Here is a 27,575-nt window from a genome sequence, read left to right on the forward strand (position 1 = left end):
TGTTTTTAAAATCTTGCACGCAATTGGGGGTATAGCTCAGTGGTAGAGCATTCGACTGCAGATCGAGAGGTCCCTGGTTCAAATCCCCCTTTACCTAACTTTTAATGTGTAAAGGTACTGATTCAATTTGCAGTTTATAGCTACTTTGAAACTCAAGCACAGGAAAAGCTAACACAAGTAAGAGCAAGAAAACAAAAAAAGTGAAACTTTAACATTATATACTTCCTGATAACACAGTTAGAGTGGTAAATTTCATTTGTTTTATAGAGATTTTTACAGAAATCTATAACTTAGAGAAGGCAAATATAAAGGACCTACCTAATTTCTCTTATAAAAGTACTTTCTTTCAAAAAATGGTTAAAAATGAAGAAGTAGGAGAAGCCTTATTGCAATATCAGTCTGAGTTCAATCCCTAATCCCACCAACAGTTCCAGAATCTTGATTTAATTTCTGTCCTTTCTATAGTAATATATTTAGAATAGTATAATATAACTGAACATGAAACATGTGTACTTTAATACTCAACCTCATTGATAATTAAATAAGGAAAAACATCACTTAAATAGTGATACTTTAACATTATAAACTTCCTGATAGCACAGTTAGAGTGGCAGATTTCATTTTTTTGATAGAGATTTTTACAGAAATCTATAATTTAGAGAAGGCAAATATAAAGGACCTACCTAGTTTCTCTTATAAAAGTACTTTCTTTCCCAAATGGTTAAACTGAAGAAGTAGGAGAAGTCTTATTACAATAACAGTCTGAGTTCAATCCCTAATCCCACCAACAGTTCCAGAACCTCAATTTAATTTCTGTCCTTTCTATAGTAATATATTTAGAATAGTATAATATAACTGAACATGAAACATGTGTACTTTAATACTCACCCTCTTTGATAATTAAATAAGGAATTATTAAGCAATTACATTGCAGTATTCTGGAACTGTTGTTGTAATTGGGGGTTGATCTCAGACTGATTTTGCAACTAGGCCATTCGAGTTTATGCATCAAACATTAATTTTGAACATCTGAGCCCACAAGCCCAAAAATCAAAATGTCCTATTTTATTAGCAATAATATACTGTTGTCAGCTACTTTTTGAAATAATTTATATAGGGTTGATGCTAAGAATTTGTATTTTCTTAGTTCTGTTTGGCCTCCTAAAATATAAAGTTACAATATGTCATGATGTCACTATAACTGACCAAAGTGGAGCTTTAGATGATCAAAGTTTCTTTTTGAGCATGCTCACAGCTTACACCTATGTGAACTCTGCAATCAAGCCCAGATTAATAACTTCAAAGCATCACCATAAGTATACATATTCATTTTTTATCCTATAAGAACACATATATAGTACAAACACCTTTACATTCTGACTGCAATGTGAATGTTTTTAAAATCTTGTATGCAATTGGGGGTATAGCTCAGTGGTAGAGCATTCGACTGCAGATCGAGAGGTCCCTGGTTCATATCCGGGTGCCCCCTTTACCTAACTTTTAATGTGTAAAGGTACTGATTCAATTTGCAGTTTATAGCTACTTTGAAACTCAAGCACAGGAAAAGCTAACACAAGTAAGAGCAAGAAAACAAAAAAAGTGAAACTTTAACATTATATACTTCCTGATAACACAGTTAGAGTGGTAAATTTCATTTTTTTGATAGAGATTTTTACAGAAATCTATAATTTAGAGAAGGCAAATATAAAGGACCTACCTAGTTTCTCTTATAAAAGTACTTTCTTTCAAAAAATGGTGAAAAATGAAGAAGTAGGAGAAGCCTTATTGCAATATCAGTCTGAGTTCAATCCCTAATCCCACCAACAGTTCCAGAACCTCAATTTAATTTCTGTCCTTTCTATAGCAATATATTTAGAATAGTATAATATAACTGAACATGAAACATGTGTACTTTAATACTCACCCTCATTGATAATTAAATAAGGAAAAGCATCTCTTAAATAGTGATACTTTAACATTATAAAATTCCAGATAGCACAGTTAGAGTGGCAGATTTCATTTATTTGATAGAGATTTTTACAGAAATCTATAATTTATAGAAGGCAAATATAAAGGACCTACCTAGTTTCTCTTAAAAAAGTACTTTCTTTCCCAAATGGTTAAACTGAAGAAGTAGGAGAAGCCTTATTGCAATATTAGTCTGAGTTCAATCTCTAATCCCACCAACAGTTCCAGAACCTCAATTTAATTTCTGTCCTTTCTATAGTAATATATTTAGAATAGTATAATATAACTGAACATGAAACATGTGTACTTTAATACTCACCCTCTTTGATAATTAAATAAGGAATTATTAAGCAATTACATTGCAGTATTCTGGAACTGTTGTTGTAATTGGGGGTTGATCTCAGACTGATTTTGCAACTAGGCCATTCGAGTTTATGCATCAAACATTAATTTTCTACATCTGAGCCCACAAGCCCAAAAATCAAAATGTCCTATTTTATTAGCAATAATATACTGTTGTCAGCTACTTTTTGAAATAATTTATATAGGGTTGATGCTAAGAATTTGTATTTTCTTAGTTCTGTTTGGCCTCCCAAAATATAAAGTTACAATATGTCATGATGTCACTATAACTGACCAAAGTGGAGCTTTAGATGATCAAAGTTTCTCTTTGAGCATGCTCACAGCTTACACCTATGTGAACTCTGCAATCAAGCCCAGATTAATAACTTCTAAGCATCACCATAAGTATACATATTCATTTTTTATCCTATAAGAACACATATATAGTACAAACACCTTTACATTCTGACTGCAATGTGAATGTTTTTAAAATCTTGTATGCAATTGGGGGTATAACTCAGTGGTAGAGCATTCGACTGCAGATCGAGAGGTCCCTGGTTCATATCCAGGTGCCCCCTTTACCTAACTTTTAGTGTGTAAAGGTACTGATTCAATTTGCAGTTTATAGCTACTTTGAAACTCAAGCACAGGAAAAGCTAACACAAGTAAGAGCAAGAAAACAAAAAAAGTGAAACTTTAACATTATATACTTCCTGATAACACAGTTAGAGTGGTAAATTTCATTTTTTTTATAGAAATTTTTACAGAAATCTATAATTTAGAGAAGGCAAATATAAAGGACCTACCTAGTTTCTCTTATAAAAGTACTTTCTTTCAAAAAATGGTTAAAAATGAAGAAGTAGGAGAAGCCTTATTGCAATATCAGTCTGAGTTCAATCCCTAATCCCACCAACAGTTCCAGAACCTCAATTTAATTTCTGTCCTTTCTATAGTAATATATTTAGAATAGTATAATATAACTGAACATGAAACATGTGTACTTTAATACTCACCCTCTTTGATAATTAAATAAGGAATTATTAAGCAATTACATTGCAGTATTCTGGAACTGTTGTTGTAATTGGGGGTTGATCTCAGACTGATTTTGCAACTAGGCCATTCGAGTTTATGCATCAAACATTAATTTTGAACATCTGAGCCCACAAGCCCAAAAATCAAAATGTCCTATTTTATTAGCAATAATATACTGTTGTCAGCTACTTTTTGAAATAATTTATATAGGGTTGATGCTAAGAATTTGTATTTTCTTAGTTCTGTTTGGCCTCCCAAAATATAAAGTTACAATATGTCATGATGTCACTATAACTGACCAAAGTGGAGCTTTAGATGATCAAAGTTTCTCTTTGAGCATGCTCACAGCTTACACCTATGTGAACTCTGCAATCAAGCCCAGATTAATAACTTCAAAGCATCACCATAAGTATACATATTCATTTTTTATCCTATAAGAACACATATATAGTACAAACACCTTTACATTCTGACAGCAATGTGAATGTTTTTAAAATCTTGTATGCAATTGGGGGTATATCTCAGTGGTAGAACATTCGACTGCAGATTGAGAGGTCCCTGGTTCAAATCCCCCTTTACCTAACTTTTAATGTGTAAAGGTACTGATTCAATTTGCAGTTTATAGCTACTTTGAAACTCAAGCACAGGAAAAGCTAACACAAGTAAGAGCAAGAAAACAAAAAAAGTGAAACTTTAACATTATATACTTCCTGATAACACAGTTAGAGTGGTAAATTTCATTTTTTTTATAGAGATTTTTACAGAAATCTATAACTTAGAGAAGGCAAATATAAAGGACCTACCTAGTTTCTCTTATAAAAGTACTTTCTTTCAAAAAATGGTTAAAAATGAAGAAGTAGGAGAAGCCTTATTGCAATATCAGTCTGAGTTCAATCCCTAATCCCACCAACAGTTCCAGAATCGTCATTTAATTTCTTTCCTTTCTATAGTAATATATTTAGAATAGTATAATATAACTGAACATGAAACATGTGTACTTTAATACTCACCCTCATTGATAATTAAATAAGGAAAAACATCACTTAAATAGTGATACTTTAACATTATAAACTTCCTGATAGCACAGTTAGAGTGGCAGATTTCATTTTTTTGATATTTTTACAGAAATCTATAATTTATAGAAGGCAAATATAAAGGACCTACCTAGTTTCTCTTAAAAAAGTACTTTCTTTCAAAAAATGGTTAAACTGAAGAAGTAGGAGAAGAGTAATTACAATAACAGTCTGAGTTCAATCCCTAATCCCACCAACAGTTCCAGAACCTCAATTTAATTTCTGTCCTTTCTATAGTAATATATTTAGAATAGTATAATATAACTGAACTTGAAAAATGTGTACTTTAATACTCAACCTCTTTGATAATTAAATAAGGAATTATTAAGCAATTACATTGCAGTATTCTGGAACTGTTGTTGTAATTGGGGGTTGATCTCAGACTGATTTTGCAACTAGGCCATTCGAGTTTATGCATCAAACATTAATTTTGAACATCTGAGCCCACAAGCCCAAAAATCAAAATGTCCTATTTTATTAGCAATAATATACTGTTGTCAGCTACTTTTTGAAATAATTTATATAGGGTTGATGCTAAGAATTTGTATTTTCTTAGCTCTGTTTGGCCTCCCAAAATATAAAGTTACAATATGTCATGATGTCACTATAACTGACCAAAGCGGAGCTTTAGATGATCAAAGTTTCTTTTTGAGCATGCTCACAGCTTACACCTATGTGAACTCTGCAATCAAGCCCAGATTAATAACTTCAAAGCATCACCATAAGTATACATATTCAATTTTTATCCTATAAGAACACATATATAGTACAAACACCTTTACATTCTGACTGCAATGTGAATGTTTTTAAAATCTTCTATGCAATTGGGGGTATAGCTCAGTGGTAGAGCATTCGACTGCAGATCGAGAGGTCCCTGGTTCATATCCGGGTGCCCCCTTTACCTAACATTTAATGTGTAAAGGTACTGATTCAATTTGCAGTTTATAGCTACTTTGAAACTCAAGCACAGGAAAAGCTAACACAAGTAAGAGCAAGAAAACAAAAAAAGTGAAACTTTAACATTATATACTTCCTGATAACACAGTTAGAGTGGTAAATTTCATTTTTTTTATAGAGATTTTTACAGAAATCTATAATTTAGAGAAGGCAAATATAAAGGACCTACCTAGTTTCTCTTATAAAAGTACTTTCTTTCAAAAAATGGTTAAAAATGAAGAAGTAGGAGAAGCCTTATTGCAATATCAGTCTGAGTTCAATCCCTAATCCCACCAACAGTTCCAGAACCTCAATTTAATTTCTGTCCTTTCTATAGTAATATATTTAGAATAGTATAATATAACTGAACATGAAACATGTGTACTTTAATACTCACCCTCTTTGATAATTAAATAAGGAATTATTAAGCAATTACATTGCAGTATTCTGGAACTGTTGTTGTAATTGGGGGTTGATCTCAGACTGATTTTGCAACTAGGCCATTCGAGTTTATGCATCAAACATTAATTTTGAACATCTGAGCCCACAAGCCCAAAAATCAAAATGTCCTATTTTATTAGCAATAATATACTGTTGTCAGCTACTTTTTGAAATAATTTATATAGGGTTGATGCTAAGAATTTGTATTTTCTTAGTTCTGTTTGGCCTCCCAAAATATAAAGTTACAATATGTCATGATGTCACTATAACTGACCAAAGTGGAGCTTTAGATGATCAAAGTTTCTCTTTGAGCATGCTCACAGCTTACACCTATGTGAACTCTGCAATCAAGCCCAGATTAATAACTTCAAAGCATCACCATAAGTATACATATTCATTTTTTATCCTATAAGAACACATATATAGTACAAACACCTTTACATTCTGACAGCAATGTGAATGTTTTTAAAATCTTGTATGCAATTGGGGGTATATCTCAGTGGTAGAACATTCGACTGCAGATTGAGAGGTCCCTGGTTCAAATCCCCCTTTACCTAACTTTTAATGTGTAAAGGTACTGATTCAATTTGCAGTTTATAGCTACTTTGAAACTCAAGCACAGGAAAAGCTAACACAAGTAAGAGCAAGAAAACAAAAAAAGTGAAACTTTAACATTATATACTTCCTGATAACACAGTTAGAGTGGTAAATTTCATTTTTTTTATAGAGATTTTTACAGAAATCTATAACTTAGAGAAGGCAAATATAAAGGACCTACCTAGTTTCTCTTATAAAAGTACTTTCTTTCAAAAAATGGTTAAAAATGAAGAAGTAGGAGAAGCCTTATTGCAATATCAGTCTGAGTTCAATCCCTAATCCCACCAACAGTTCCAGAATCGTCATTTAATTTCTTTCCTTTCTATAGTAATATATTTAGAATAGTATAATATAACTGAACATGAAACATGTGTACTTTAATACTCACCCTCATTGATAATTAAATAAGGAAAAACATCACTTAAATAGTGATACTTTAACATTATAAACTTCCTGATAGCACAGTTAGAGTGGCAGATTTCATTTTTTTGATATTTTTACAGAAATCTATAATTTATAGAAGGCAAATATAAAGGACCTACCTAGTTTCTCTTAAAAAAGTACTTTCTTTCAAAAAATGGTTAAACTGAAGAAGTAGGAGAAGAGTAATTACAATAACAGTCTGAGTTCAATCCCTAATCCCACCAACAGTTCCAGAACCTCAATTTAATTTCTGTCCTTTCTATAGTAATATATTTAGAATAGTATAATATAACTGAACTTGAAAAATGTGTACTTTAATACTCAACCTCTTTGATAATTAAATAAGGAATTATTAAGCAATTACATTGCAGTATTCTGGAACTGTTGTTGTAATTGGGGGTTGATCTCAGACTGATTTTGCAACTAGGCCATTCGAGTTTATGCATCAAACATTAATTTTGAACATCTGAGCCCACAAGCCCAAAAATCAAAATGTCCTATTTTATTAGCAATAATATACTGTTGTCAGCTACTTTTTGAAATAATTTATATAGGGTTGATGCTAAGAATTTGTATTTTCTTAGCTCTGTTTGGCCTCCCAAAATATAAAGTTACAATATGTCATGATGTCACTATAACTGACCAAAGCGGAGCTTTAGATGATCAAAGTTTCTTTTTGAGCATGCTCACAGCTTACACCTATGTGAACTCTGCAATCAAGCCCAGATTAATAACTTCAAAGCATCACCATAAGTATACATATTCAATTTTTATCCTATAAGAACACATATATAGTACAAACACCTTTACATTCTGACTGCAATGTGAATGTTTTTAAAATCTTCTATGCAATTGGGGGTATAGCTCAGTGGTAGAGCATTCGACTGCAGATCGAGAGGTCCCTGGTTCATATCCGGGTGCCCCCTTTACCTAACATTTAATGTGTAAAGGTACTGATTCAATTTGCAGTTTATAGCTACTTTGAAACTCAAGCACAGGAAAAGCTAACACAAGTAAGAGCAAGAAAACAAAAAAAGTGAAACTTTAACATTATATACTTCCTGATAACACAGTTAGAGTGGTAAATTTCATTTTTTTTATAGAGATTTTTACAGAAATCTATAATTTAGAGAAGGCAAATATAAAGGACCTACCTAGTTTCTCTTATAAAAGTACTTTCTTTCAAAAAATGGTTAAAAATGAAGAAGTAGGAGAAGCCTTATTGCAATATCAGTCTGAGTTCAATCCCTAATCCCACCAACAGTTCCAGAACCTCAATTTAATTTCTGTCCTTTCTATAGCATTATATTTAGAATAGAATAATATAACTGAACATGAAACATGTGTACTTTAATACTCACCCTCATTGATAATTAAATAAGCAAAAGCATCTCTTAAATAGTGATACTTTAACATTATAAAATTCCAGATAGCACAGTTAGAGTGGCAGATTTCATTTATTTGATAGAGATTTTTACAGAAATCTATAATTTAGAGAAGGCAAATATAAAGGACCTACCTAGTTTCTCTTATAAAAGTACTTTCTTTCAAAAAATGGTTAAAAATGAAGAAGTAGGAGAAGCCTTATTGCAATATCAGTCTGTTCAATCCCTAATCCCACCAACAGTTCCAGAATCTTCATTTAATTTCTTTCCTTTCTATAGTAATATATTTAGAATAGTATAATATAACTGAACATGAAACATGTGTACTTTAATACTCACCCTCATTGATAATTAAATAAGGAAAAACATCACTTAAATAGTGATACTTTAACATTATAAACTTCCTGATAGCACAGTTAGAGTGGCAGATTTCATTTTTTTGATATTTTTACAGAAATCTATAATTTATAGAAGGCAAATATAAAGGACCTACCTAGTTTCTCTTAAAAAAGTACTTTCTTTCAAAAAATGGTTAAACTGAAGAAGTAGGAGAAGAGTAATTACAATAACAGTCTGAGTTCAATCCCTAATCCCACCAACAGTTCCAGAACCTCAATTTAATTTCTGTCCTTTCTATAGTAATATATTTAGAATAGTATAATATAACTGAACTTGAAAAATGTGTACTTTAATACTCAACCTCTTTGATAATTAAATAAGGAATTATTAAGCAATTACATTGCAGTATTCTGGAACTGTTGTTGTAATTGGGGGTTGATCTCAGACTGATTTTGCAACTAGGCCATTCGAGTTTATGCATCAAACATTAATTTTGAACATCTGAGCCCACAAGCCCAAAAATCAAAATGTCCTATTTTATTAGCAATAATATACTGTTGTCAGCTACTTTTTGAAATAATTTATATAGGGTTGATGCTAAGAATTTGTATTTTCTTAGCTCTGTTTGGCCTCCCAAAATATAAAGTTACAATATGTCATGATGTCACTATAACTGACCAAAGCGGAGCTTTAGATGATCAAAGTTTCTTTTTGAGCATGCTCACAGCTTACACCTATGTGAACTCTGCAATCAAGCCCAGATTAATAACTTCAAAGCATCACCATAAGTATACATATTCAATTTTTATCCTATAAGAACACATATATAGTACAAACACCTTTACATTCTGACTGCAATGTGAATGTTTTTAAAATCTTCTATGCAATTGGGGGTATAGCTCAGTGGTAGAGCATTCGACTGCAGATCGAGAGGTCCCTTGTTCATATCCGGGTGCCCCCTTTACCTAACATTTAATGTGTAAAGGTACTGATTCAATTTGCAGTTTATAGCTGCTTTGAAACTCAAGCACAGGAAAAGCTAACACAAGTAAGAGCAAGAAAACAAAAAAAGTGAAACTTTAACATTATATACTTCCTGATAACACAGTTAGAGTGGTAAATTTCATTTTTTTTATAGAGATTTTTACAGAAATCTATAATTTAGAGAAGGCAAATATAAAGGACCTACCTAGTTTCTCTTATAAAAGTACTTTCTTTCAAAAAATGGTTGAAAATGAAGAAGTAGGAGAAGCCTTATTGCAATATCAGTCTGAGTTCAATCCCTAATCCCACCAACAGTTCCAGAACCTCAATTTAATTTCTGTCCTTTCTATAGCAATATATTTAGAATAGAATAATATAACTGAACATGAAACATGTGTACTTTAATACTCACCCTCATTGATAATTAAATAAGCAAAAGCATCTCTTAAATAGTGATACTTTAACATTATAAAATTCCAGATAGCACAGTTAGAGTGGCAGATTTCATTTATTTGATAGAGATTTTTACAGAAATCTATAATTTAGAGAAGGCAAATATAAAGGACCTACCTAGTTTCTCTTATAAAAGTACTTTCTTTCAAAAAATGGTTAAAAATGAAGAAGTAGGAGAAGCCTTATTGCAATATCAGTCTGTTCAATCCCTAATCCCACCAACAGTTCCAGAACCTCAATTTAATTTCTGTCCTTTCTATAGTAATATATTTAGACTAGTATAATATAACTGAACATGAAATATTTGTACTTTAATACTCATCCTCTTTGATAATTAAATAAGGAATTATTAAGCAATTACATTGCAGTATTCTGGAACTGTTGTTGTAATTGGGGGTTGATCTCAGACTGATTTTGCAACTAGGCCATTCGAGTTTATGCATCAAACATTAATTTTGAACATTTGAGCCCACAAGCCCAAAAATCAAAATGTCCTATTTTATTAGCAATAATATACTGTTGTCAGCTACTTTTTGAAATAATTTATATAGGGTTGATGCTAAGAATTTGTATTTTCTTAGTTCTGTTTGGCCTCCCAAAATATAAAGTTACAATATGTCATGATGTCACTATAACTGACCAAAGTGGAGCTTTAGATGATCAAAGTTTCTCTTTGAGCATGCTCACAGCTTACACCTATGTGAACTCTGCAATCAAGCCCAGATTAATAACTTCAAAGCATCACCATAAGTATACATATTCATTTTTTATCCTATAAGAACACATATATAGTACAAACACCTTTACATTCTGACTGCAATGTGAATGTTTTTAAAATCTTGTATGCAATTGGGGGTATAGCTCAGTGGTAGAGCATTCGACTGCAGATTGAGAGGTCCCTGGTTCAAATCCCTATTTACCTAACTTTTAATGTGTAAAGGTACTGATTCAATTTGCAGTTTATAGCTACTTTGAAACTCAAGCACAGGAAAAGCTAACACAAGTAAGAGCAAGAAAACAAAAAAAGTGAAACTTTAACATTATATACTTCCTGATAACACAGTTAGAGTGGTAAATTTCATTTTTTTTATAGAGATTTTTACAGAAATCTATAACTTAGAGAAGGCAAATATAAAGGACCTACCTAGTTTCTCTTATAAAAGTACTTTCTTTCAAAAAATGGTTAAAAATGAAGAAGTAGGAGAAGCCTTATTGCAATATCAGTCTGAGTTCAATCCCTAATCCCACCAACAGTTCCAGAATCTTGATTTAATTTCTTTCCTTTCTATAGTAATATATTTAGAATAGTATAATATAACTGAACATGAAACATGTGTACTTTAATACTCACCCTCTTTGATAATTAAATAAGGAATTATTAAGCAATTACATTGCAGTATTCTGGAACTGTTGTTGTAATTGGGGGTTGATCTCAGACTGATTTTGCAACTAGGCCATTCGAGTTTATGCATCAAACATTAATTTTGAACATCTGAGCCCACAAGCCCAAAAATCAAAATGTCCTATTTTATTAGCAATAATATACTGTTGTCAGCTACTTTTTGAAATAATTTATATAGGGTTGATGCTAAGAATTTGTATTTTCTTAGTTCTGTTTGGCCTCCCAAAATATAAAGTTACAATATGTCATGATGTCACTATAACTGACCAAAGTGGAGCTTTAGATGATCAAAGTTTCTCTTTGAGCATGCTCACAGCTTACACCTATGTGAACTCTGCAATCAAGCCCAGATTAATAACTTCAAAGCATCACCATAAGTATACATATTCATTTTTTATCCTATAAGAACACATATATAGTACAAACACCTTTACATTCTGACTGCAATGTGAATGTTTTTAAAATCTTGTATGCAATTGGGGGTATAGCTCAGTGGTAGAGCATTCGACTGCAGATTGAGAGGTCCCTGGTTCAAATCCCTATTTACCTAACTTTTAATGTGTAAAGGTACTGATTCAATTTGCAGTTTATAGCTACTTTGAAACTCAAGCACAGGAAAAGCTAACACAAGTAAGAGCAAGAAAACAAAAAAAGTGAAACTTTAACATTATATACTTCCTGATAACACAGTTAGAGTGGTAAATTTCATTTTTTTTATAGAGATTTTTACAGAAATCTATAACTTAGAGAAGGCAAATATAAAGGACCTACCTAGTTTCTCTTATAAAAGTACTTTCTTTCAAAAAATGGTTAAAAATGAAGAAGTAGGAGAAGCCTTATTGCAATATCAGTCTGAGTTCAATCCCTAATCCCACCAACAGTTCCAGAATCTTGATTTAATTTCTTTCCTTTCTATAGTAATATATTTAGAATAGTATAATATAACTGAACATGAAACATGTGTACTTTAATACTCACCCTCTTTGATAATTAAATAAGGAATTATTAAGCAATTACATTGCAGTATTCTGGAACTGTTGTTGTAATTGGGGGTTGATCTCAGACTGATTTTGCAACTAGGCCATTCGAGTTTATGCATCAAACATTAATTTTGAACATCTGAGCCCACAAGCCCAAAAATCAAAATGTCCTATTTTATTAGCAATAATATACTGTTGTCAGCTACTTTTTGAAATAATTTATATAGGGTTGATGCTAAGAATTTGTATTTTCTTAGTTCTGTTTGGCCTCCCAAAATATAAAGTTACAATATGTCATGATGTCACTATAACTGACCAAAGTGGAGCTTTAGATGATCAAAGTTTCTCTTTGAGCATGCTCACAGCTTACACCTATGTGAACTCTGCAATCAAGCCCAGATTAATAACTTCAAAGCATCACCATAAGTATACATATTCATTTTTTATCCTATAAGAACACATATATAGTACAAACACCTTTACATTCTGACTGCAATGTGAATGTTTTTAAAATCTTGTATGCAATTGGGGGTATAGCTCAGTGGTAGAGCATTCGACTGCAGATTGAGAAGTCCCTGGTTCAAATCCCTATTTACCTAACTTTTAATGTGTAAAGGTACTGATTCAATTTGCAGTTTATAGCTACTTTGAAACTCAAGCACAGGAAAAGCTAACACAAGTAAGAGCAAGAAAACAAAAAAAGTGAAACTTTAACATTATATACTTCCTGATAACACAGTTAGAGTGGTAAATTTCATTTTTTTTATAGAGATTTTTACAGAAATCTATAACTTAGAGAAGGCAAATATAAAGGACCTACCTAGTTTCTCTTATAAAAGTACTTTCTTTCAAAAAATGGTTAAAAATGAAGAAGTAGGAGAAGCCTTATTGCAATATCAGTCTGAGTTCAATCCCTAATCCCACCAACAGTTCCAGAATCTTGATTTAATTTCTTTCCTTTCTATAGTAATATATTTAGAATAGTATAATATAACTGAACATGAAACATGTGTACTTTAATACTCACCCTCTTTGATAATTAAATAAGGAATTATTAAGCAATTACATTGCAGTATTCTGGAACTGTTGTTGTAATTGGGGGTTGATCTCAGACTGATTTTGCAACTAGGCCATTCGAGTTTATGCATCAAACATTAATTTTGAACATCTGAGCCCACAAGCCCAAAAATCAAAATGTCCTATTTTATTAGCAATAATATACTGTTGTCAGCTACTTTTTGAAATAATTTATATAGGGTTGATGCTAAGAATTTGTATTTTCTTAGTTCTGTTTGGCCTCCCAAAATATAAAGTTACAATATGTCATGATGTCACTATAACTGACCAAAGTGGAGCTTTAGATGATCAAAGTTTCTCTTTGAGCATGCTCACAGCTTACACCTATGTGAACTCTGCAATCAAGCCCAGATAAATAACTTCAAAGCATCACCATAAGTATACATATTCATTTTTTATCCTATAAGAACACATATATAGTACAAACACCTTTACATTCTGACTGCAATGTGAATGTTTTTAAAATCTTGTATGCAATTGGGGGTATAGCTCAGTGGTAGAGCATTCGACTGCAGATTGAGAGGTCCCTGGTTCAAATCCCCCTTTACCTAACTTTTAATGTGTAAAGGTACTGATTCAATTTGCAGTTTATAGCTACTTTGAAACTCAAGCACAGGAAAAGCTAACACAAGTAAGAGCAAGAAAACAAAAAAAGTGAAACTTTAACATTATATACTTCCTGATAACACAGTTAGAGTGGTAAATTTCATTTTTTTTATAGAGATTTTTACAGAAATCTATAACTTAGAGAAGGCAAATATAAAGGACCTACCTAGTTTCTCTTATAAAAGTACTTTCTTTCAAAAAATGGTTAAAAATGAAGAAGTAGGAGAAGCCTTATTGCAATATCAGTCTGAGTTCAATCCCTAATCCCACCAACAGTTCCAGAATCTTCATTTAATTTCTTTCCTTTCTAAAGTAATATATTTAGAATAGTATAATATAACTGAACATGAAACATGTGTACTTTAATACTCACCCTCATTGATAATTAAATAAGGAAAAACATCACTTAAATAGTGATACTTTAACATTATAAACTTCCTGATAGCACAGTTAGAGTAGCAGATTTCATTTTTTTGATAGAGATTTTTACAGAAATCTATAATTTATAGAAGGCAAATATAAAGGACCTACCTAGTTTCTCTTAAAAAAGTACTTTCTTTCAAAAAATGGTTAAACTGAAGAAGTAGGAGAAGAGTTATTACAATAACAGTTTGAGTTCAATCCCTAATCCCACCAACAGTTCCAGAACCTCAATTTAATTTCTGTCCTTTCTATAATAATATATTTAGAATAGTATAATATAACTGAACATGAAACATGTGTACTTTAATACTCAACCTCTTTGATAATTAAATAAGGAATTATTAAGCAATTACATTGCAGTATTCTGGAACTGTTGTTGTAATTGGGGGTTGATCTCAGACTGATTTTGCAACTAGGCCATTCGAATTTATGCATCAAACATTAATTTTGAACATCTGAGCCCACAAGCCCAAAAATCAAAATGTCCTATTTTATTAGCAATAATATACTGTTGTCAGCTACTTTTTGAAATAATTTATATAGGGTTGATGCTAAGAATTTGTATTTTCTTAGCTCTGTTTGGCCTCCCAAAATATAAAGTTACAATATGTCATGATGTCACTATAACTGACCAAAGCGGAGCTTTAGATGATCAAAGTTTCTTTTTGAGCATGCTCACAGCTTACACCTATGTGAACTCTGCAATCAAGCCCAGATTAATAACTTCAAAGCATCACCATAAGTATACATATTCATTTTTTATCCTATAAGAACACATATATAGTACAAACACCTTTACATTCAGACTGCAATGTGAATGTTTTTAAAATCTTGTATGCAATTGGGGGTATAGCTCAGTGGTAGAGCATTCGACTGCAGATCGAGAGGTCCCTTGTTCATATCCGGGTGCCCCCTTTACCTAACATTTAATGTGTAAAGGTACTGATTCAATTTGCAGTTTATAGCTACTTTGAAACTCAAGCACAGGAAAAGCTGACACAAGTAAGAGCAAGAAAACAAAAAAAGTGAAACTTTAACATTATATACTTCCTGATAACACAGTTAGAGTGGTAAATTTCATTTTTTTTATAGAGATTTTTACAGAAATCTATAATTTAGAGAAGGCAAATATAAAGGACCTACCTAGTTTCTCTTATAAAAGTACTTTCTTTCAAAAAATGGTTAAAAATGAAGAAGTAGGAGAAGCCTTATTGCAATATCAGTCTGAGTTCAATCCCTAATCCCACCAACAGTTCCAGAACCTCAATTTAATTTCTGTCCTTTCTATAGCAATATATTTAGAATAGAATAATATAACTGAACATGAAACATGTGTACTTTAATACTCACCCTCATTGATAATTAAATAAGGAAAAGCATCTCTTAAATAGTGATACTTTAACATTATAAAATTCCAGATAGCACAGTTAGAGTGGCAGATTTCATTTATTTGATAGAGATTTTTACAGAAATCTATAATTTAGAGAAGGCAAATATAAAGGACCTACCTAGTTTCTCTTAAAAAAGTACTTTCTTTCAAAAAATGGTTAAAAATGATGAAGTAGGAGAAGCCTTATTGCAATATCAGTCTGAGTTCAATCCCTAATCCCACCAACAGTTCCAGAACCTCAATTTAATTTCTGTCCTTTCTATAGTAATATATTTAGAATAGTATAATATAACTGAACATGAAATATTTGTACTTTAATACTCACCCTCTTTGATAATTAAATAAGGAATTATTAAGCAATTACATTGCAGTATTCTGGAACTGTTGTTGTAATTGGGGGTTGATCTCAGACTGATTTTGCAACTAGGCCATTCGAGTTTATGCATCAAACATTAATTTTGAACATCTGAGCCCACAAGCCCAAAAATCAAAATGTCCTATTTTATTAGCAATAATATACTGTTGTCAGCTACTTTTTGAAATAATTTATATAGGGTTGATGCTAAGAATTTGTATTTTCTTAGTTCTGTTTGGCCTCCCAAAATATAAAGTTACAATATGTCATGATGTCACTATAACTGACCAATGTGGAGCTTTAGATGATCAAAGTTTCTCTTTGAGCATGCTCACAGCTTACACCTATGTGAACTCTACAATCAAGCCCAGATTAATAACTTCAAAGCATCACCATAAGTATACATATTCATTTTTTATCCTATAAGAACACATATATAGTACAAACACCTTTACATTCTGACTGCAATGTGAATGTTTTTAAAATCTTATATGCAATTGGGGGTATAGCTCAGTGGTAGAACATTCGACTGCAGATCGAGAGGTCCCTGGTTCAAATCCGGGTGCCCCCTTTACCAAAATTTTAAAGTGTAAAGGTACTTATTCAATTTGCAGTTTATAGCTAGTTTGAAACTCAAATACAGGAAAAGCTAACACAAGTAAGAGCAAGAAAACAAAATAAGTGAAACTTTAACATTATATACTTCCTGATAACACAGTTAGAGTGGTAAATTTCATTTTTTTTATAGAAATTTTTACAGAAATCTATAATTTAGAGAAGGCAAATATAAAGGACCTACCTAGTTTCTCTTATAAAAGTACTTTCTTTCAAAAAATGGTTAAAAATGAAGAAGTAGGAGAAGCCTTATTGCAATATCAGTCTGAGTTCAATCCCTAATCCCACCAACAGTTCCAGAATCTTGATTTAATTTATTTCCTTTCTATAGTAATATATTTAGAATAGTATAATATAACTGAACATGAAACATGTATACTTTAATACTCACCCTCATTGATAATTAAATAAGGAAAAACATCACTTAAATAGTGATACTTTAACATTATAAACTTCCTGATAGCACAGTTAGAGTGGCAGATTTCATTTTTTTGATAGAGATTTTTACAGAAATCTATAATTTATAGAAGGCAAATATAAAGGACCTACCTAGTTTCTCTTAAAAAAGTACTTTCTTTCCCAAATGGTTAAACTGAAGAAGTAGGAGAAGCCTTATTACAATAACAGTTTGAGTTCAATCCCTAATCCCACCAACAGTTCCAGAACCTCAATTTAATTTCTGTCCTTTCTATAGTAATATATTTAGAATAGTATAATATAACTGAACATGAAACATGTGTACTTTAATACTCAACCTCTTTGATAATTAAATAAGGAATTATTAAGCAATTACATTGCAGTATTCTGGAACTGTTGTTGTAATTGGGGGTTGATCTCAGACTGATTTTGCAACTAGGCCATTCGAATTTATGCATCAAACATTAATTTTGAACATCTGAGCCCACAAGCCCAAAAATCAAAATGTCCTATTTTATTAGCAATAATATACTGTTGTCAGCTACTTTTTGAAATAATTTATATAGGGTTGATGCTAAGAATTTGTATTTTCTTAGCTCTGTTTGGCCTCCCAAAATATAAAGTTACAATATGTCATGATGTCACTATAACTGACCAAAGCGGAGCTTTAGATGATCAAAGTTTCTTTTTGAGCATGCTCACAGCTTACACCTATGTGAACTCTGCAATCAAGCCCAGATTAATAACTTCAAAGCATCACCATAAGTATACATATTCATTTTTTATCCTATAAGAACACATATATAGTACAAACACCTTTACATTCTGACTGCAATGTGAATGTTTTTAAAATCTTGTATGCAATTGGGGGTATAGCTCAGTGGTAGAGCATTCGACTGCAGATCGAGAGGTCCCTTGTTCATATCCGGGTGCCCCCTTTACCTAACATTTAATGTGTAAAGGTACTGATTCAATTTGCAGTTTATAGCTACTTTGAAACTCAAGCACAGGAAAAGCTGACACAAGTAAGAGCAAGAAAACAAAAAAAGTGAAACTTTAACATTATATACTTCCTGATAACACAGTTAGAGTGGTAAATTTCATTTTTTTTATAGAGATTTTTACAGAAATCTATAATTTAGAGAAGGCAAATATAAAGGACCTACCTAGTTTCTCTTATAAAAGTACTTTCTTTCAAAAAATGGTTAAAAATGAAGAAGTAGGAGAAGCCTTATTGCAATATCAGTCTGAGTTCAATCCCTAATCCCACCAACAGTTCCAGAACCTCAATTTAATTTCTGTCCTTTCTATAACAATATATTTAGAATAGAATAATATAACTGAACATGAAACATGTGTACTTTAATACTCACCCTCATTGATAATTAAATAAGGAAAAGCATCTCTTAAATAGTGATACTTTAACATTATAAAATTCCAGATAGCACAGTTAGAGTGGCAGATTTCATTTATTTGATAGAGATTTTTACAGAAATCTATAATTTAGAGAAGGCAAATATAAAGGACCTACCTAGTTTCTCTTATAAAAGTACTTTCTTTCAAAAAATGGTTAAAAATGAAGAAGTAGGAGAAGCCTTATTGCAATATCAGTCTGAGTTCAATCCCTAATCCCACCAACAGTTCCAGAACCTCAATTTAATTTCTGTCCTTTCTATAGTAATATATTTAGAATAGTATAATATAACTGAACATGAAACATGTGTACTTTAATACTCACCCTCTTTGATAATTAAATAAGGAATTATTAAGCAATTACATTGCAGTATTCTGGAACTGTTGTTGTAATTGGGGGTTGATCTCAGACTGATTTTGCAACTAGGCCATTCGAGTTTATGCATCAAACATTAATTTTGAACATCTGAGCCCACAAGCCCAAAAATCAAAATGTCCTATTTTATTAGCAATAATATACTGTTGTCAGCTACTTTTTGAAATAATTTATATAGGGTTGATGCTAAGAATTTGTATTTTCTTAGTTCTGTTTGGCCTCCCAAAATATAAAGTTACAATATGTCATGATGTCACTATAACTGACCAAAGTGGAGCTTTAGATGATCAAAGTTTCTCTTTGAGCATGCTCACAGCTTACACCTATGTGAACTCTGCAATCAAGCCCAGATTAATAACTTCAAAGCATCACCATAAGTATACATATTCATTTTTTATCCTATAAGAACACATATATAGTACAAACACCTTTACATTCTGACAGCAATGTGAATGTTTTTAAAATCTTGTATGCAATTGGGGGTATATCTCAGTGGTAGAACATTCGACTGCAGATTGAGAGGTCCCTGGTTCAAATCCCCCTTTACCTAACTTTTAATGTGTAAAGGTACTGATTCAATTTGCAGTTTATAGCTACTTTGAAACTCAAGCACAGGAAAAGCTAACACAAGTAAGAGCAAGAAAACAAAAAAAGTGAAACTTTAACATTATATACTTCCTGATAACACAGTTAGAGTGGTAAATTTCATTTTTTTTATAGAGATTTTTACAGAAATCTATAACTTAGAGAAGGCAAATATAAAGGACCTACCTAGTTTCTCTTATAAAAGTACTTTCTTTCAAAAAATGGTTAAAAATGAAGAAGTAGGAGAAGCCTTATTGCAATATCAGTCTGAGTTCAATCCCTAATCCCACCAACAGTTCCAGAATCTTCATTTAATTTCTTTCCTTTCTATAGTAATATATTTAGAATAGTATAATATAACTGAACATGAAACATGTGTACTTTAATACTCACCCTCATTGATAATTAAATAAGGAAAAACATCACTTAAATAGTGATACTTTAACATTATAAACTTCCTGATAGCACAGTTAGAGTGGCAGATTTCATTTTTTTGATATTTTTACAGAAATCTATAATTTATAGAAGGCAAATATAAAGGACCTACCTAGTTTCTCTTAAAAAAGTACTTTCTTTCAAAAAATGGTTAAACTGAAGAAGTAGGAGAAGAGTAATTACAATAACAGTCTGAGTTCAATCCCTAATCCCACCAACAGTTCCAGAACCTCAATTTAATTTCTGTCCTTTCTATAGTAATATATTTAGAATAGTATAATATAACTGAACTTGAAAAATGTGTACTTTAATACTCAACCTCTTTGATAATTAAATAAGGAATTATTAAGCAATTACATTGCAGTATTCTGGAACTGTTGTTGTAATTGGGGGTTGATCTCAGACTGATTTTGCAACTAGGCCATTCGAGTTTATGCATCAAACATTAATTTTGAACATCTGAGCCCACAAGCCCAAAAATCAAAATGTCCTATTTTATTAGCAATAATATACTGTTGTCAGCTACTTTTTGAAATAATTTATATAGGGTTGATGCTAAGAATTTGTATTTTCTTAGCTCTGTTTGGCCTCCCAAAATATAAAGTTACAATATGTCATGATGTCACTATAACTGACCAAAGCGGAGCTTTAGATGATCAAAGTTTCTTTTTGAGCATGCTCACAGCTTACACCTATGTGAACTCTGCAATCAAGCCCAGATTAATAACTTCAAAGCATCACCATAAGTATACATATTCATTTTTTATCCTATAAGAACACATATATAGTACAAACACCTTTACATTCTGACTGCAATGTGAATGTTTTTAAAATCTTCTATGCAATTGGGGGTATAGCTCAGTGGTAGAGCATTCGACTGCAGATCGAGAGGTCCCTTGTTCATATCCGGGTGCCCCCTTTACCTAACATTTAATGTGTAAAGGTACTGATTCAATTTGCAGTTTATAGCTAGTTTGAAACTCAAATACAGGAAAAGCTAACACAAGTAAGAGCAAGAAAACAAAATAAATGAAACTTTAACATTATATACTTCCTGATAACACAGTTAGAGTGGTAAATTTCATTTTTTTTTTTATAGAAATTATTACAGAAATCTATAATTTAGAGAAGGCAAATATAAAGGACCTACCTAGTTTCTCTTATAAAAGTACTCTCTTTCAAAAAATGGTTAAAAATGAAGAAGTAGGAGAAGCCTTATTGCAATATCAGTCTGAGTTCAATCCCTAATCCCACCAACAGTTCCAGAATCTTGATTTAATTTATTTCCTTTCTATAGTAATATATTTAGAATAGTATAATATAACTGAACATGAAACATGTATACTTTAATACTCACCCTCATTGATAATTAAATAAGGAAAAACATCACTTAAATAGTGATACTTTAACATTATAAACTTCCTGATAGCACAGTTAGAGTGGCAGATTTCATTTTTTTGATAGAGATTTTTACAGAAATCTATAATTTATAGAAGGCAAATATAAAGGACCTACCTAGTTTCTCTTAAAAAAGTACTTTCTTTCCCAAATGGTTAAACTGAAGAAGTAGGAGAAGCCTTATTACAATAACAGTTTGAGTTCAATCCCTAATCCCACCAACAGTTCCAGAACCTCAATTTAATTTCTGTCCTTTCTATAGTAATATATTTAGAATAGTATAATATAACTGAACATGAAACATGTGTACTTTAATACTCAACCTCTTTGATAATTAAATAAGGAATTATTAAGCAATTACATTGCAGTATTCTGGAACTGTTGTTGTAATTGGGGGTTGATCTCAGACTGATTTTGCAACTAGGCCATTCGAATTTATGCATCAAACATTAATTTTGAACATCTGAGCCCACAAGCCCAAAAATCAAAATGTCCTATTTTATTAGCAATAATATACTGTTGTCAGCTACTTTTTGAAATAATTTATATAGGGTTGATGCTAAGAATTTGTATTTTCTTAGCTCTGTTTGGCCTCCCAAAATATAAAGTTACAATATGTCATGATGTCACTATAACTGACCAAAGCGGAGCTTTAGATGATCAAAGTTTCTTTTTGAGCATGCTCACAGCTTACACCTATGTGAACTCTGCAATCAAGCCCAGATTAATAACTTCAAAGCATCACCATAAGTATACATATTCATTTTTTATCCTATAAGAACACATATATAGTACAAACACCTTTACATTCTGACTGCAATGTGAATGTTTTTAAAATCTTGTATGCAATTGGGGGTATAGCTCAGTGGTAGAGCATTCGACTGCAGATCGAGAGGTCCCTTGTTCATATCCGGGTGCCCCCTTTACCTAACATTTAATGTGTAAAGGTACTGATTCAATTTGCAGTTTATAGCTACTTTGAAACTCAAGCACAGGAAAAGCTGACACAAGTAAGAGCAAGAAAACAAAAAAAGTGAAACTTTAACATTATATACTTCCTGATAACACAGTTAGAGTTGTAAATTTCATTTTTTTTATAGAGATTTTTACAGAAATCTATAATTTAGAGAAGGCAAATATAAAGGACCTACCTAGTTTCTCTTATAAAAGTACTTTCTTTCAAAAAATGGTTAAAAATGAAGAAGTAGGAGAAGCCTTATTGCAATATCAGTCTGAGTTCAATCCCTAATCCCACCAACAGTTCCAGAACCTCAATTTAATTTCTGTCCTTTCTATAGCAATATATTTAGAATAGAATAATATAACTGAACATGAAACATGTGTACTTTAATACTCACCCTCATTGATAATTAAATAAGGAAAAGCATCTCTTAAATAGTGATACTTTAACATTATAAAATTCCAGATAGCACAGTTAGAGTGGCAGATTTCATTTATTTGATAGAGATTTTTACAGAAATCTATAATTTAGAGAAGGCAAATATAAAGGACCTACCTAGTTTCTCTTATAAAAGTACTTTCTTTCAAAAAATGGTTAAAAATGAAGAAGTAGGAGAAGCCTTATTGCAATATCAGTCTGAGTTCAATCCCTAATCCCACCAACAGTTCCAGAACCTCAATTTAATTTCTGTCCTTTCTATAGTAATATATTTAGAATAGTATAATATAACTGAACATGAAATATTTGTACTTTAATACTCACCCTCTTTGATAATTAAATAAGGAATTATTAAGCAATTACATTGCAGTATTCTGGAACTGTTGTTGTAATTGGGGGTTGATCTCAGACTGATTTTGCAACTAGGCCATTCGAGTTTATGCATCAAACATTAATTTTGAACATCTGAGCCCACAAGCCCAAAAATCAAAATGTCCTATTTTATTAGCAATAATATTCTGTTGTCAGCTACTTTTTGAAATAATTTATATAGGGTTGATGCTAAGAATTTGTATTTTCTTAGTTCTGTTTGGCCTCCCAAAATATAAAGTTACAATATGTCATGTTGTCACTATAACTGACCAAAGTGGAACTTTAGATGATCAAAGTTTCTCTTTGAGCATGCTCACAGCTTACACCTATGTGAACTCTGCAATCAAGCCCAGATTAATAACTTCAAAGCATCACCATAAGTATACATATTCATTTTTTATCCTATAAGAACACATATATAGTACAAACACCTTTACATTCTGACTGCAATGTGAATGTTTTTAAAATCTTCTATGCAATTGGGGGTATAGCTCAGTGGTAGAGCATTCGACTGCAGATCGAGAGGTCCCTTGTTCATATCCGGGTGCCCCCTTTACCTAACATTTAATGTGTAAAGGTACTGATTCAATTTGCAGTTTATAGCTAGTTTGAAACTCAAATACAGGAAAAGCTAACACAAGTAAGAGCAAGAAAACAAAATAAATGAAACTTTAACATTATATACTTCCTGATAACACAGTTAGAGTGGTAAATTTCATTTTTTTTTTTATAGAAATTATTACAGAAATCTATAATTTAGAGAAGGCAAATATAAAGGACCTACCTAGTTTCTCTTATAAAAGTACTCTCTTTCAAAAAATGGTTAAAAATGAAGAAGTAGGAGAAGCCTTATTGCAATATCAGTCTGAGTTCAATCCCTAATCCCACCAACAGTTCCAGAATCTTGATTTAATTTATTTCCTTTCTATAGTAATATATTTAGAATAGTATAATATAACTGAACATGAAACATGTATACTTTAATACTCACCCTCATTGATAATTAAATAAGGAAAAACATCACTTAAATAGTGATACTTTAACATTATAAACTTCCTGATAGCACAGTTAGAGTGGCAGATTTCATTTTTTTGATAGAGATTTTTACAGAAATCTATAATTTATAGAAGGCAAATATAAAGGACCTACCTAGTTTCTCTTAAAAAAGTACTTTCTTTCCCAAATGGTTAAACTGAAGAAGTAGGAGAAGCCTTATTACAATAACAGTTTGAGTTCAATCCCTAATCCCACCAACAGTTCCAGAACCTCAATTTAATTTCTGTCCTTTCTATAGTAATATATTTAGAATAGTATAATATAACTGAACATGAAACATGTGTACTTTAATACTCAACCTCTTTGATAATTAAATAAGGAATTATTAAGCAATTACATTGCAGTATTCTGGAACTGTTGTTGTAATTGGGGGTTGATCTCAGACTGATTTTGCAACTAGGCCATTCGAATTTATGCATCAAACATTAATTTTGAACATCTGAGCCCACAAGCCCAAAAATCAAAATGTCCTATTTTATTAGCAATAATATACTGTTGTCAGCTACTTTTTGAAATAATTTATATAGGGTTGATGCTAAGAATTTGTATTTTCTTAGCTCTGTTTGGCCTCCCAAAATATAAAGTTACAATATGTCATGATGTCACTATAACTGACCAAAGCGGAGCTTTAGATGATCAAAGTTTCTTTTTGAGCATGCTCACAGCTTACACCTATGTGAACTCTGCAATCAAGCCCAGATTAATAACTTCAAAGCATCACCATAAGTATACATATTCATTTTTTATCCTATAAGAACACATATATAGTACAAACACCTTTACATTCTGACTGCAATGTGAATGTTTTTAAAATCTTGTATGCAATTGGGGGTATAGCTCAGTGGTAGAGCATTCGACTGCAGATCGAGAGGTCCCTTGTTCATATCCGGGTGCCCCCTTTACCTAACATTTAATGTGTAAAGGTACTGATTCAATTTGCAGTTTATAGCTACTTTGAAACTCAAGCACAGGAAAAGCTGACACAAGTAAGAGCAAGAAAACAAAAAAAGTGAAACTTTAACATTATATACTTCCTGATAACACAGTTAGAGTTGTAAATTTCATTTTTTTTATAGAGATTTTTACAGAAATCTATAATTTAGAGAAGGCAAATATAAAGGACCTACCTAGTTTCTCTTATAAAAGTACTTTCTTTCAAAAAATGGTTAAAAATGAAGAAGTAGGAGAAGCCTTATTGCAATATCAGTCTGAGTTCAATCCCTAATCCCACCAACAGTTCCAGAACCTCAATTTAATTTCTGTCCTTTCTATAGCAATATATTTAGAATAGAATAATATAACTGAACATGAAACATGTGTACTTTAATACTCACCCTCATTGATAATTAAATAAGGAAAAGCATCTCTTAAATAGTGATACTTTAACATTATAAAATTCCAGATAGCACAGTTAGAGTGGCAGATTTCATTTATTTGATAGAGATTTTTACAGAAATCTATAATTTAGAGAAGGCAAATATAAAGGACCTACCTAGTTTCTCTTATAAAAGTACTTTCTTTCAAAAAATGGTTAAAAATGAAGAAGTAGGAGAAGCCTTATTGCAATATCAGTCTGAGTTCAATCCCTAATCCCACCAACAGTTCCAGAACCTCAATTTAATTTCTGTCCTTTCTATAGTAATATATTTAGAATAGTATAATATAACTGAACATGAAATATTTGTACTTTAATACTCACCCTCTTTGATAATTAAATAAGGAATTATTAAGCAATTACATTGCAGTATTCTGGAACTGTTGTTGTAATTGGGGGTTGATCTCAGACTGATTTTGCAACTAGGCCATTCGAGTTTATGCATCAAACATTAATTTTGAACATCTGAGCCCACAAGCCCAAAAATCAAAATGTCCTATTTTATTAGCAATAATATTCTGTTGTCAGCTACTTTTTGAAATAATTTATATAGGGTTGATGCTAAGAATTTGTATTTTCTTAGTTCTGTTTGGCCTCCCAAAATATAAAGTTACAATATGTCATGTTGTCACTATAACTGACCAAAGTGGAACTTTAGATGATCAAAGTTTCTCTTTGAGCATGCTCACAGCTTACACCTATGTGAACTCTGCAATCAAGCCCAGATTAATAACTTCAAAGCATCACCATAAGTATACATATTCATTTTTTATCCTATAAGAACACATATATAGTACAAACACCTTTACATTCTGACTGCAATGTGAATGTTTTTAAAATCTTGTATGCAATTGGGGGTATAGCTCAGTGGTAGAGCATTCGACTGCAGATCAAGAGGTCCCTGGTTCAAATCCCCCTTTACCTAACTTTTAATGTGTAAAGGTACTGATTCAATTTGCAGTTTATAGCTACTTTGAAACTCAAGCACAGGAAAAGCTAACACAAGTAAGAGCAAGAAAACAAAATAAGTGAAACTTTAACATTATATACTTCCTGATAACACAGTTAGAGTGGTAAATTTCATTTTTTTTATAGAGATTTTTACAGAAATCTATAACTTAGAGAAGGCAAATATAAAGGACCTACCTAGTTTCTCTTATAAAAGTACTTTCTTTCAAAAAATGGTTGAAAATGAAGAAGTAGGAGAAGCCTTATTGCAATATCAGTCTGAGTTCAATCCCTAATCCCACCAACAGTTCCAGAATCTTGATTTAATTTCTTTCCTTTCTATAGTAATATATTTAGAATAGTATAATATAACTGAACATGAAACATGTGTACTTTAATACTCACCCTCATTGATAATTAAATAAGGAAAAACATCACTTAAATAGTGATACTTTAACATTATAAACTTCCTGATAGCACAGTTAGAGTAGCAGATTTCATTTTTTTGATAGAGATTTTTACAGAAATCTATAATTTATAGAAGGCAAATATAAAGGACCTACCTAGTTTCTCTTAAAAAAGTACTTTCTTTCAAAAAATGGTTAAACTGAAGAAGTAGGAGAAGAGTTATTACAATAACAGTTTGAGTTCAATCCCTAATCCCACCAACAGTTCCAGAACCTCAATTTAATTTCTGTCCTTTCTATAGTAATATATTTAGAATAGTATAATATAACTGAACATGAAACATGTGTACTTTAATACTCAACCTCTTTGATAATTAAATAAGGAATTATTAAGCAATTACATTGCAGTATTCTGGAACTGTTGTTGTAATTGGGGGTTGATCTCAGACTGATTTTGCAACTAGGCCATTCGAATTTATGCATCAAACATTAATTTTGAACATCTGAGCCCACAAGCCCAAAAATCAAAATGTCCTATTTTATTAGCAATAATATACTGTTGTCAGCTACTTT

The 27,575-nt window shown here is 31.5% G+C and overlaps 12 non-coding genes across 12 annotated transcripts; all 12 read left to right on the forward strand.

Moving 5' to 3' along the window:
* Window positions 1–1,417: 1,417 nt before the first annotated feature.
* TRNAC-GCA (transfer RNA cysteine (anticodon GCA)) lies at window positions 1,418–1,489 on the forward strand. The gene has a single exon. It is a non-coding gene; the product is annotated as a tRNA-Cys (tRNA).
* Window positions 1,490–2,816: 1,327 nt separating this feature from the next.
* Window positions 2,817–2,888, forward strand: TRNAC-GCA (transfer RNA cysteine (anticodon GCA)). Its single transcript has one exon. It is a non-coding gene; the product is annotated as a tRNA-Cys (tRNA).
* Window positions 2,889–5,241: 2,353 nt separating this feature from the next.
* TRNAC-GCA (transfer RNA cysteine (anticodon GCA)) lies at window positions 5,242–5,313 on the forward strand. Its single transcript has one exon. It is a non-coding gene; the product is annotated as a tRNA-Cys (tRNA).
* Window positions 5,314–7,666: 2,353 nt separating this feature from the next.
* On the forward strand, window positions 7,667–7,738 carry TRNAC-GCA (transfer RNA cysteine (anticodon GCA)). The gene has a single exon. It is a non-coding gene; the product is annotated as a tRNA-Cys (tRNA).
* Window positions 7,739–9,425: 1,687 nt separating this feature from the next.
* On the forward strand, window positions 9,426–9,497 carry TRNAC-GCA (transfer RNA cysteine (anticodon GCA)). The gene has a single exon. It is a non-coding gene; the product is annotated as a tRNA-Cys (tRNA).
* A 5,807-nt stretch (window positions 9,498–15,304) lies between these two features.
* TRNAC-GCA (transfer RNA cysteine (anticodon GCA)) lies at window positions 15,305–15,376 on the forward strand. Its single transcript has one exon. It is a non-coding gene; the product is annotated as a tRNA-Cys (tRNA).
* Window positions 15,377–16,705: 1,329 nt separating this feature from the next.
* On the forward strand, window positions 16,706–16,777 carry TRNAC-GCA (transfer RNA cysteine (anticodon GCA)). The gene has a single exon. It is a non-coding gene; the product is annotated as a tRNA-Cys (tRNA).
* A 1,327-nt stretch (window positions 16,778–18,104) lies between these two features.
* Window positions 18,105–18,176, forward strand: TRNAC-GCA (transfer RNA cysteine (anticodon GCA)). Its single transcript has one exon. It is a non-coding gene; the product is annotated as a tRNA-Cys (tRNA).
* Window positions 18,177–20,894: 2,718 nt separating this feature from the next.
* TRNAC-GCA (transfer RNA cysteine (anticodon GCA)) lies at window positions 20,895–20,966 on the forward strand. Its single transcript has one exon. It is a non-coding gene; the product is annotated as a tRNA-Cys (tRNA).
* Window positions 20,967–22,296: 1,330 nt separating this feature from the next.
* Window positions 22,297–22,368, forward strand: TRNAC-GCA (transfer RNA cysteine (anticodon GCA)). Its single transcript has one exon. It is a non-coding gene; the product is annotated as a tRNA-Cys (tRNA).
* Window positions 22,369–23,697: 1,329 nt separating this feature from the next.
* TRNAC-GCA (transfer RNA cysteine (anticodon GCA)) lies at window positions 23,698–23,769 on the forward strand. Its single transcript has one exon. It is a non-coding gene; the product is annotated as a tRNA-Cys (tRNA).
* A 1,330-nt stretch (window positions 23,770–25,099) lies between these two features.
* On the forward strand, window positions 25,100–25,171 carry TRNAC-GCA (transfer RNA cysteine (anticodon GCA)). The gene has a single exon. It is a non-coding gene; the product is annotated as a tRNA-Cys (tRNA).
* Window positions 25,172–27,575: the final 2,404 nt, after the last annotated feature.

This window comes from Taudactylus pleione, unplaced genomic scaffold, assembly GCF_031769625.1.
Source record: "Taudactylus pleione unplaced genomic scaffold, aTauple2 ptg000021l, whole genome shotgun sequence".
Taxonomy (NCBI): Eukaryota; Metazoa; Chordata; class Amphibia; order Anura; family Myobatrachidae; genus Taudactylus; species Taudactylus pleione.